Here is a 10,780-nt window from a genome sequence, read left to right on the forward strand (position 1 = left end):
GTTGTATTGCAACTGGAAACATGTGATTCACTGATCACCGATTACACAACTCGTAAACTCGTTAACTATCAATTCTATCTATCTGCCGTAACCTAAACACTTATAAAGCACGACAACTTCGCTTGGTTCACAAGTCCGCCTATATCAGCGAACTTGTGAGCTAACTTCGCTTAATACAAAATACAAAACATACTAACTCGATTACAGACACTAGACACTAAACTACTGACATCATGTACCAACAGTTTGGACAATTGACCTTCATGGTAGTGCTTGCCATGTTACAAGCTAAACAGAAGAACTCAACCCAAAAGACTTTGCTAAGTGAGGGAACCCATTTGGCTTATAAACTCCACATCACTTTGCTCATACAACCGATGTGGGACAAGTCCCATACATTAGAATGGTTTCAGTCCGTAACAATACACCTTCCTTAAGGGCCAACGTCCTCGTTGGTCACGGCTGGCTCACTCCAGGCCACCACTCCGAGTCCTTGTTGGTCACGGCGACATTGGTCACAGCTGGCTTCCACCAGGCTACCACTCCGAGGTTGGCTCTGATACCAATGTTACAAGCCGAACTCAACCCAAAAGACATACAACCGATGTGGGACAAGCCTCATACCTTGCAATGGTTTCAGTCCGTAACATGCCAAGAGATCCACCGCAATACCAGTACACTACCGAATCTAAGCTACATTTTAAAATACAAAACATTCATATCGAATCAAAATTAACAACAAACGCGAATAATCGAAGCGAAACAATATTGAAATAACATACATACATCGCAGACTGGATGATGAACGATAATGATTATGGCAGTAGCTATGTTTTCTTTTAGTTCTGTTAGTAGATTTGAAAGATTCAAAATTTAGTGTTTGTTTCAATTGAGTGTTGGATACAACAAATTGATCGATAAGTCAAATAACAAATCTCGTTAATCATGGAATAGATGATGATCGATGATGACTGTTGCAAGAAGGATGTAGGTAATTGCAGAAGAGAGGTCGGCTGGTAGGGTTTGTGATGTTAAATGTTCATTGATAGATGGTTGTATAATGATATAATCCTGTAAAACCTATGAATTTGGTTACTTACAAAATAAAAGGGGTGGAAATTAAGATGCCATGTGGGCAAATTGAAGATTTAGAATGCCATGTGGCAGAATAGAGAGATTTGGTGAAATTTTGCTAAAAATTCACCTTCACTCATTTATTAGATAGGTATATATATATATATATATATATATATGTATGTATATAAAACAAGTTGTAAAACCTATTATCTTTCTTTAATCAAAAAGACCGTATGTACACATATTGTGGTACATAATGTAACATGTTAACATCTTTTGGTTCATTGTTTGAAGGGCAAAACTTCATGGATGGCCAAATACTTATTCATTCACTAAGGTGATGGGGGAAATGATATTGTGTGAGGGACTAAAACAAGATGTGCCTCTGGTAGTACTACGGCCTACCATCATTACTATTTCCTGGATGGACTGAAGGCATTAAGTAATACAAATATGGCATTCAGTTTTGTTAGATCATGCATTAGCTAAAAAATCACTTTATTCCTTTTAACATGACCACATGAACCTAAGATATATTTGTTTCAGAAGCATTGATAGCTTCATTGTTGCATATATGGTATTTCAATGTTGACCGAGAGATCAAAACCATACTCAGATTAGCATCTCTCTATAAATAAGCCATATGTTGTCGTCAATATGATGGACGTAATTCAAACAATCTTAATTTCACTCATGCTTATTTAGCAAGGTTTGGAGATGGTAAGTTCCACTTATGGATGGGGTATAATGGTGCTTGGCTATAATTAATTAATATTGGTGAATATTTGAAAAATGATGAAAAAAACAAATACGCAATTCTTTTTAGTTTTTCAGTATCAAATTGTGCAAAATATCATTTCTTTTTCAAGAATTTTTCTTTCTCTAACATAACTATAAAGTAACCATGCTCCCATTCTTGTGGTGGAACTTAACTTTCCAGAGGTGTCTATTAATTAACATTTAATTTTACAAATACATGATCTTTTGATTAATTATGTATTTCATGATTTGCAGTTTTGATTATGTCAATCTGAATAGAATACATTGCTTCTGCATAATCAAAGAGAGTTTCAAAGATGAGACAGAGACGTTCTTCTACGATACCAAGTCTATCGACTGGGAAGACTACTTTATCAATATACATATCGAAGGCTTGGTGAAACATGTATTAGGAACACATAAGTAACACTAGTGCTGTCTACAATAATGCGGATTATAATATTTGAGCGTACTTGTTTTGCATGTGATGTTAACATACTTAATTATTAAAAGTATAATTAAGAAGAACGTCCCATGACAAAGGTAGCAACTTTACATTTGACAAATAAACAGAAATCAAACTAGTGTAAAAATGGACCTACAAGGTACCCTAGGACAATTAGCTCGAAAATGTAATTTCATTCCATTAATTCATCGTAGCATCAATCGAATCGAAAAATACCTCCGAGGAGAAGGTAAAGCTCTCTGTGCGAAAGACCTAGCATCGCTTATTGCTACTCAAGAGGGGAAGATAGTAAGATACTGAAAGACTATGACGCTGGAGAAGAAAGATTAAACGTTGGTCAGCACCGCCATGGGTGGTGGTGGCTGGACTATGACGTTGGATTCAACGTCGGTCAGCACAACCATGGACGGTAAACGCCGCTGGGAGAAAGGGGAGATACCCCGCGGTAATATTAAGCGTAAATATCAAGTACTGTTAGGAATACAACTGAATAGCAATAAATAACACTTCATACATTAACTACTTCTATAACTAAAACAACTGTTTAAAACCTTTTTTTTTTTTGCAGGTGGACCGAAAACCGACCCATTTGGACCTGTCATCCAGCCCATCCATTTCAGAACCTCTGATTACAAGCTACACACTAAAAATAAATGTCTTTGAATCCAGAATTTAATTACCTGATGATAACCGTTCCGACAGAAACCCAATGACAGCATCAACCTTGGGTAGCCCATAAAGGCAAAGGCGCATTGATAACCACACAAGAACCCGTCACAGGATGCTCAAAACACAAACTCTCAGCATGAAGTAGATGCCCATCATAAACCGTCCCATTCCACTCACGAACACCCTCATATTTCACATCTCCCGTTACTGGAATCCCAAGATACTGACAATGCAACCGGATCTGATGCGTCCTTCCACTTCTAGGATACGCCCTAACCAAAACCGCAACCTTATTTCCCACAAACTCAACCGACGATTTGTCCTCGACCACAATATCCAATTCACTCGACTCTTGGTTACCTCTCTCACCGTTAACTGATAATACTTCAAATAAAGTTTCCATGTGTTTAACTGAAGATCCGCCGGGTAACGTCCTACCGACGTCTATTGAGGCATACACGCGCCAAGCTCCAAACTTTGACCGACCATGACCCGACTTTATGGTGATCTTTTTCCATTTTGGAGCCTGCCCGGCACAGCTAGCAATGTACGTTTTTGTCACTTTGTGGTCTGTGAAAGCTTTAACAAGCTTTGCGGCCACTTTATGTGATTTAGTGACTAATATCACACCACTTGTGTCGCGGTCGAGCCTATTTGCAAGATGGAGTTCTGCCTTCTTTGACTCTGTACCTACAGACAATATGACCAAATAATAGTGTAGTGTACAGCAGGGAGATTTTAAATCCAAATGCAAAAACAACTCTAATCAACATATTTAATTTAAATCAGAATACCTGCTTCCCCAGACTCATTGAGCAGACTGCGTACAGAAGCCAAAACAGCCTCGCAGTAAACCCCCTGGGGTTTGTTGAAAGCAATAAGCCAATCGTCTTCGTGAATCACATCGCATCTACGCAGAGAAAAGAGGCTGGATTTGGAAGAAGCAGAAAAGGCCCTGCTAAGCTCGATGTCTTTAGATATGACGGGTAATGGTGGTGACAGTGGCACCGGGTACTTTAAAAGATTAGGGTTTTGAGCCGCCATGGCGATAGGGGATCACTGTCATACGACGGAAGCAAGAAAAGAATAGAAGACAAGAATAACTTTTTAACAAGGCTTCAAAACATTTCGCGGACTACTCGAGATTAGCTCATATAAAAACTCGATTAAATCAAACTTAAATGAGCTCAAGCTTGAAATCGAGTCTAATAGCAAGCCCATTTATTAAAAGAGCCCAGGCCCGAGCCTAAGCCCTGTGCTAGATTTTCACTTATTGAACTGGCTCTTCGTGTTAGAGTTTCATTTATCGGCCTCGAGCCGTCTCAAGAGTCTATACATGCATTCATATATATGATTATAATTATATATACATATATATGTATACTGTAGAGATAGTGTGAAAATGTTTAAATTTAAGAGTTTCATAATTTATTAAGCTTCACATTTTGTTCGTGAGTTTCATTTGAAGAGAGAGAGGAAAAAAAAGAAAAAGAAGTGATACTATTTGGTGTTCCCCGGTTGAATGGAAAGGAAAAGGAAAATAAATATGTTATGTGTTCCCTATTTGAGAGGAAAAGAAAAGAAATTTAAATTTTGACCATTATACCCTTTAGGTAAAAAATGAATTACTTTTCATTCTCTAATACTCGTTTCTCTACCTATGGTTAGGGGTGTTTTACAATTCGATTTTAAATCGTGAAACCGTTCAAACCATAAATTTAAATAAATTAAATTTTAAAATATTTTATATTATTCATACTTAAATATAATATTTAATTAAAATAAGTGTTGCAGTAGATTTATCCTCTTTGCAGTTGATCGCATCAAATCTTACAGTATATTTTCTCTAATAGATGATACATTCATGCTAGTTATAAATTGTAGAAACACATTATGTGGATTACAGCTCTTTGTGTAACAAAATAATGCAGTTTTATTTGACCCTAAATAAACAGATATACTTTAAGAATTGGAAAAACGGCCAAAAGACTTATTGTGTTTTTTTTTTTTTGTCAAAAATGAGCCTCAACAGGTCCGTTTTGGTTTATCCAAAAACTATGGGTGTTCATGGCCTGGTTTTGACGGTTGTTAGATCAACCCGTGAGTGAAATCGTTAGTTACAGTTTTAGATCATCACACCAAAACTGAATCTATAAAAACTAAAATGGTTCAAATGGCTAGCGCAACATCCTCAAACCAAATTCGCAATTCAAATTTTATCAAGCTCTCTCATCTCTCTCTTACCTGACACCTCAACATTAGATCTCTCTCTTACATGAACGATGATGAAGCATGTGGTAATGAAAAGGAGTAAAGCGACGAGGTTGACAGGTTTATGGTGCTGGCACATAATGCCTTTACCATTTGCCGCGCCCTTTTCAACCTACAATCAAGCAATCAAGTATCACCGCTAATATGTTCAATTCCAATGGCAAGGAGCTCTTTACGCCTTTGTTCAATTTCTCCTTGGTCGATAATGGCATATTCGGTTTCCTGACACCGCCAACTTCTGGTTTCTCAAAACCCTAGGATTGCGTTCAACTTTGTATGTCATTCTAAGCTTCAATTATTCTCTATTGTAAGTATTGAAGCTTTATTTTATTAATTTGTTCAATTTGCGTTTGAAACTGATACCTAGGGCTTGCAGTCGGCTCCTAGAATGACGATTAGTGTTTACGCCGCTGCTGATCAATTTGTGTTTTTTAAGACAAAATATGACAGTGTATTTTAGGAGTTAGGACTGACTGTAAGTCAGTGTTTATTTTCATTTATTTATGTTTTGTAACTGTTCATGCAACAAGAAGCAGAATCACATGTGTTTAGTTCGTAAAACCTCATTTGATATGATTATCTATTATAGAGAACTTGATGCATATGAACAAAATAGCGGAATGATTGAGTTGACACTTGACCCATGTGTTAACAAAATATTGGAGAGATATATGACACTTATATGTTCAGGTAAATAACTAATTGTTTTTTTTTTAAATTTTGTTTGCTTTAAAACTATCAAATAACTAACAAAACTGGGTATGATTGATACTTCACAAATTTGTAGGGATGTATATAAAGTTCTTCTTTTATATACTTTCTAATTTGAGTAGAAAACAAGAGCATTACAAAAACCCTGCTAATAATAGTGGATGAAGTTGTCCACTTATCGGAAAGGGTATATTTTGACCCTTCATTGATTAATCATGCAATGGTTAAAAGAATTCACTTTCATTTTACGTTTTACTGCCGTGACCAAAACTTACCACCCATTTTGTTGGAGTGCATCCAAGATTATGCATTGATGAATCTGAATTAGCTATTCATGTTGTATGTCTAACATGCAGCCTCACCTCAGGTAGTTTAAAGTACTCTTCTAAACATTTTTGTAAGTATCATGAAGTTGTTTAATTTGATTTTAAATATACCATCGCGTAATAAACAAAACGACAGAAAGAACTTACTTGGATATCTGCCAATGCTAATGTTGCCTGTATTTCCAAAGATTCCACTGACTGAGATCGGTTAAGAAAAAGTGTCACATGTGTGAAGGGGAGTGACCCTGCAAAGCCTTGACATACACAAATGAAATTGGATATGGACATATGGTTACGAATTTTGATGATGATGTGACTTCAAAACTAAAGCAGGTGGATGATGAACTGAAGGAATTATTTGATGAGATTGATAATTTTCCTGATGAACCAACTGTGGTGAGGGAAGTAGGCCCATCCAGGCCCGAATCCATTGAAGAAGAGAAGAGGAGGTTGAAAGGGAAAGCAGTGGCTGAACATGAGGGCTAGCTGTAACCCTTGAGGATGAAAATGATACAATCAAGGGACGAAGTTCTGTTTGTTGATGAGTCTACTGAAAAGGCCATCAAAAGACATAACAACATTGTAGATGAATGGTTGCAGAGAGAGATGCTTAACAGATTTTTATTTAATAAAAAACTTGAAGATCAGAGAATAATTATGAAGGAGATTGAATTGAATAACATTCTTGATGAAGAAAAGGGGGATTGAGCACGAAGTGATATATCAACATCTTAGGTGAATGGTTGCTGAGGTTGTAGCAGACGGAGGAGGCTGACAATTCACTGGCTATTGTTATATATCAATTCCAGCAACCTAATTCCGTGAAGATGAGGCAAAATCTCCTAATCATGAACAAACTATTCCCACCGCCATTGCTAAAGCTGAAAAGGAAAATTCTAATAGGCAGTTGGTGTCTGACATTCATGATGCCAAAACCATTCAAGATGAGATGGTGAAGAGGGCCAGTGAGATGATGAATCAGCATTTGATTGATGAAGTGAACAAAGATGAGAAGAGCTGGCCATCTTATGTGATAAAATATGTGAGAAAAAGGAAGAGGTATGGTGATAAATTTCCTGAAGAAGCAATGCCCAAAAAGAAAAAGTACCCTACCCCTACAAGTTGTGAAGCCAACTAATCTTGATAATGAGCCCAAAGTTGATAAGCCTAAGATTGATGCACTAATTGATTTATCCAATATAGAAGATGAAGGGGCTGATTCTCCTCATGTGAACATGACTGAAGTTCACAGAGAGAATATACAAACTATGCTTAATGATGCCAAGAGGGAAAATCCTAAAATTATAAGCCTAATGCACCATGGCTATGAATTCGAAACCTTGGCTGTAATGACAGATGAAGAGATAGAAGTTTTGCTTGAATAGAAGGTGAGAGAGTTGAAGAAAATAAGAGAGTTAAATAACAAAAACACCCAAAGATATCTAGACACCCAAACTTTTAATCCTTAATCTTACCTATAATTCGTCATCCACTTAATTACGATTCGGTAAGCGTAAATTGATTAATTTCCGACACTCATTGTATGAGTTTAGGGTTTCTATTTTGTATTTACTGACATATATTTTTTTGTGTAAGTTATAAATTTTTTGAAGAACAGGTTCATAAAGATTATTCATTCCTTTATACTTTCTTCTTCAATTATAACTATTTTCATGTTCAATTAATGTTCTTGAATGACTAAGTATTGCTTTGAATGTGCATCTTTGTTTGTGTTTATGCAGAAAAATGATGTATCCGTTTGAACCGAAGCACAATATGTGAGCCTTTCTCCAGATAACAGAGGAGAATAGGCCTGTGGAGCTGATGATAAGATGGTTGGTCCGTTCAAATCTTTGATTTGCTTTGAAGGAAAGCCCTGTAATATACAGAAATCACCACCTTGATTTTTGGCGATCGGCCCAGCTTAAAGATGATATTAACGGTCGTAGGATTGAGGCCACGGTGTTGGGAAGTGAGGTCGAAATTATTGAGAATCTTATTCGTGCAAGCCTCCAACTGCAAGACGACCTGGAAATACAATTATGTTACACTACCCAAAGATTGCTGAGAATATTTCAAGAGAAAATAGGGTATCAGGAAAATGTGAATGAAGGCCAATTCCAAAAGGGGGTGTTCCCAGTACTATACATGTTTCTCATTCCTCATATTATACAAGGATTTACACCAAGACGGGGAACTTGGACCCTGATGAGTCGTGAGATTTCAACATCCACTGTTGTTGTTGTATACGATCGCCCGTTTAATTTTTCAAGGTTGATATTTGAGGGGATGGTTACTAATTTGAGGAAGGCAGAAAAGGATCGATTCTTGATGTGTTCTTGGTTCCTTCAGATCATATTCGGCATTCTGCACCCTGACCTTCCAACACCTTGGATTACACATGTTCTACAGGACCCCAATGTATTTAGAAGAATTAACAGATTGGGTCATACTAGCCACTTTGACCTTGAAGTGGAATAGGATATTCTCCCTTGGCTAGTTGAAAATGAGGTTGAAATAATGGACGTTCCTGCTTCACCGAAAGTGATCATTGATGAGGAAGCTAGTGACAAGGATGATAATAAAGATACTGACTCTAATGATAATAATGATGATGGGGAAATGATGTGCGGGAGAGAGAGAATGTTATTATTGAAGGAGGTGTTGAGAGAGAGGTGGAGGATGAGGTTGTGAATGAGACTATAACATCAGTTCAGGGGCAGATTGTGAATACTGATAATGAAGATGATATGAACATGGACAACATTGTTTCCATACTACCTACTTCACCACAAACCCAATCACCACCCCAAGACCAAATCTATGAGCCATATATACCTTCACCACTTCACCATTCCCACCCATTTGAACCTTTCATTCCATCACCACCAACTTCTCCATTAACCCATACCTAACCTGAAAACCAACCTGAACCTGAAATCCAAACACAATCCCCAACTAATCCCATCTCATTTAATAAACCAGCCCAACACCCCCACACCAATCACCAACACACTCTTTAAACCTTGACCAACAAGCCCATTTACCTCTTATCCAAACCAGAAACCCTTTACCAAGCTCAAGTGATCAAATTATTCAAGGCCCATTCCCATCAACCTATGCCAACACAATCCACTGAACCTTATGATTCTAAGCTCATTTACCCACTTTCTTCCCATTACTTGTTGAAGAGAAACTTTAATTTGATTGTTGAAAACATTGACTTGAAAACTGAGAATGAAGCCTTGAAAGAAAGGAACAAAGATCTGGAATCACAATTAAAGCATGCTCTATCTAAGATTCAAGCCCTAGTAGCTGAGGTTGAGAAGACCTAAGATGCACCAAAACAAGGGGAGAATCTGCCTCTCTGGTGAGCATGTCAATATGGAGGATTCTCTTAAACTTATTGGTGATATATAAAGTAGTGAGGAGGAGGAGGAAGAGGATAGGGAGGATGCGCAGGAAGTGAATAATGCAAGCTATAAGGCTGATATATCTGATGATGGTGTTCGAAATTATAATGTTGATGCTTTTATTGGTGTGAATGTGCATGAGTTTGAGATGAATGATGAGGATGAGGTGAATGATGACATGATTGTTAACAATATAGTTGAGAATGTGGTTGGGGAGACGGTTGATGATGATGTAATTGTGAAAGTTGTGAATAATGATGAAATGATCAATTCTCAAAGTGACAAAACAGTTGAAGTTGATGTCACTGAAGAAGTGGCAATCTCAGGTGAAACTGTAATTTTGACTGACAAAACAGAAGAATTAAATGAAGATGTTGATGAAATGACTTCCTAAGAAAAAGTGATTGATGAAGACTTGGAAGATTTAATGAGGGAAATAGATAAGTTCCCACCTAATGTGGTGAGGGACATTGGACCATCTAGACTAGAGAATGTGGATGATGAACGAAAAAGAATACAAGGAAATGTCGTGGCTGAACATGAAGGCCAGCTACAACCTTTAAAACAAAACGCAGTAGAATATAGTGACGAACTTCTAATTGTTGATGAGTCTGTAGAGTAGGGTGTAAAACGATAGGATAAGATTGTTAATGAATGGATTTAGAGAGATATACTAAACAGAATCTTAACTGATAAGGAGATGGAGGAGCAGATGATTTTGATGGAAGAATTTGAATTAAGAAAGAAGTTGGATGAAGATAAAGGAGAAGTAGAACAAGAGGTGATTAAGGAGTTATCAAAATTGAAACAAGCTGAAGAAGTTGACAATGCATTAGCAATTATCATCTACAAATTCCAACAACCCAATACTCCTGAACAAATCCCAAAACAAACTGTTCTCACTGCTGAACCTATGAATGAAGAACCTGATAAGCAGTTGGTGACTGATCTTGATGCAAAAACAATACAAGAAGAAAAGGTCAATAATGCAAGTGAAAAGATGTTTCAAAGTTTGTTCAATGAAATGAAAAAGGATGAAAAAAGTTGTCGGTGAATCTGTTGAGATATGCACGAAAAAGAAAGAGGTA

General features: G+C 37.0%; 1 pseudogene across 1 annotated transcript; it reads right to left on the bottom strand.

The window, feature by feature from the left end:
* Window positions 1–3,010: 3,010 nt before the first annotated feature.
* Window positions 3,011–4,015, bottom strand: LOC143568594 (RNA pseudouridine synthase 1 pseudogene; annotated as a pseudogene). Its single transcript, XR_013141593.1, has 2 exons — window positions 3,766–4,015; window positions 3,011–3,661 (listed from the first exon to the last, which is right to left on the bottom strand). The product of XR_013141593.1 is annotated as an RNA pseudouridine synthase 1 pseudogene (transcript).
* Between the last annotated feature and the right edge of the window lie 6,765 nt (window positions 4,016–10,780).

This window comes from Bidens hawaiensis, unplaced genomic scaffold (assembly GCF_021521415.1).
Source record: "Bidens hawaiensis isolate Kalapana, Puna unplaced genomic scaffold, B.hawaiensis_p1.1 tig00024017_1, whole genome shotgun sequence".
Taxonomy (NCBI): Eukaryota; Viridiplantae; Streptophyta; class Magnoliopsida; order Asterales; family Asteraceae; genus Bidens; species Bidens hawaiensis.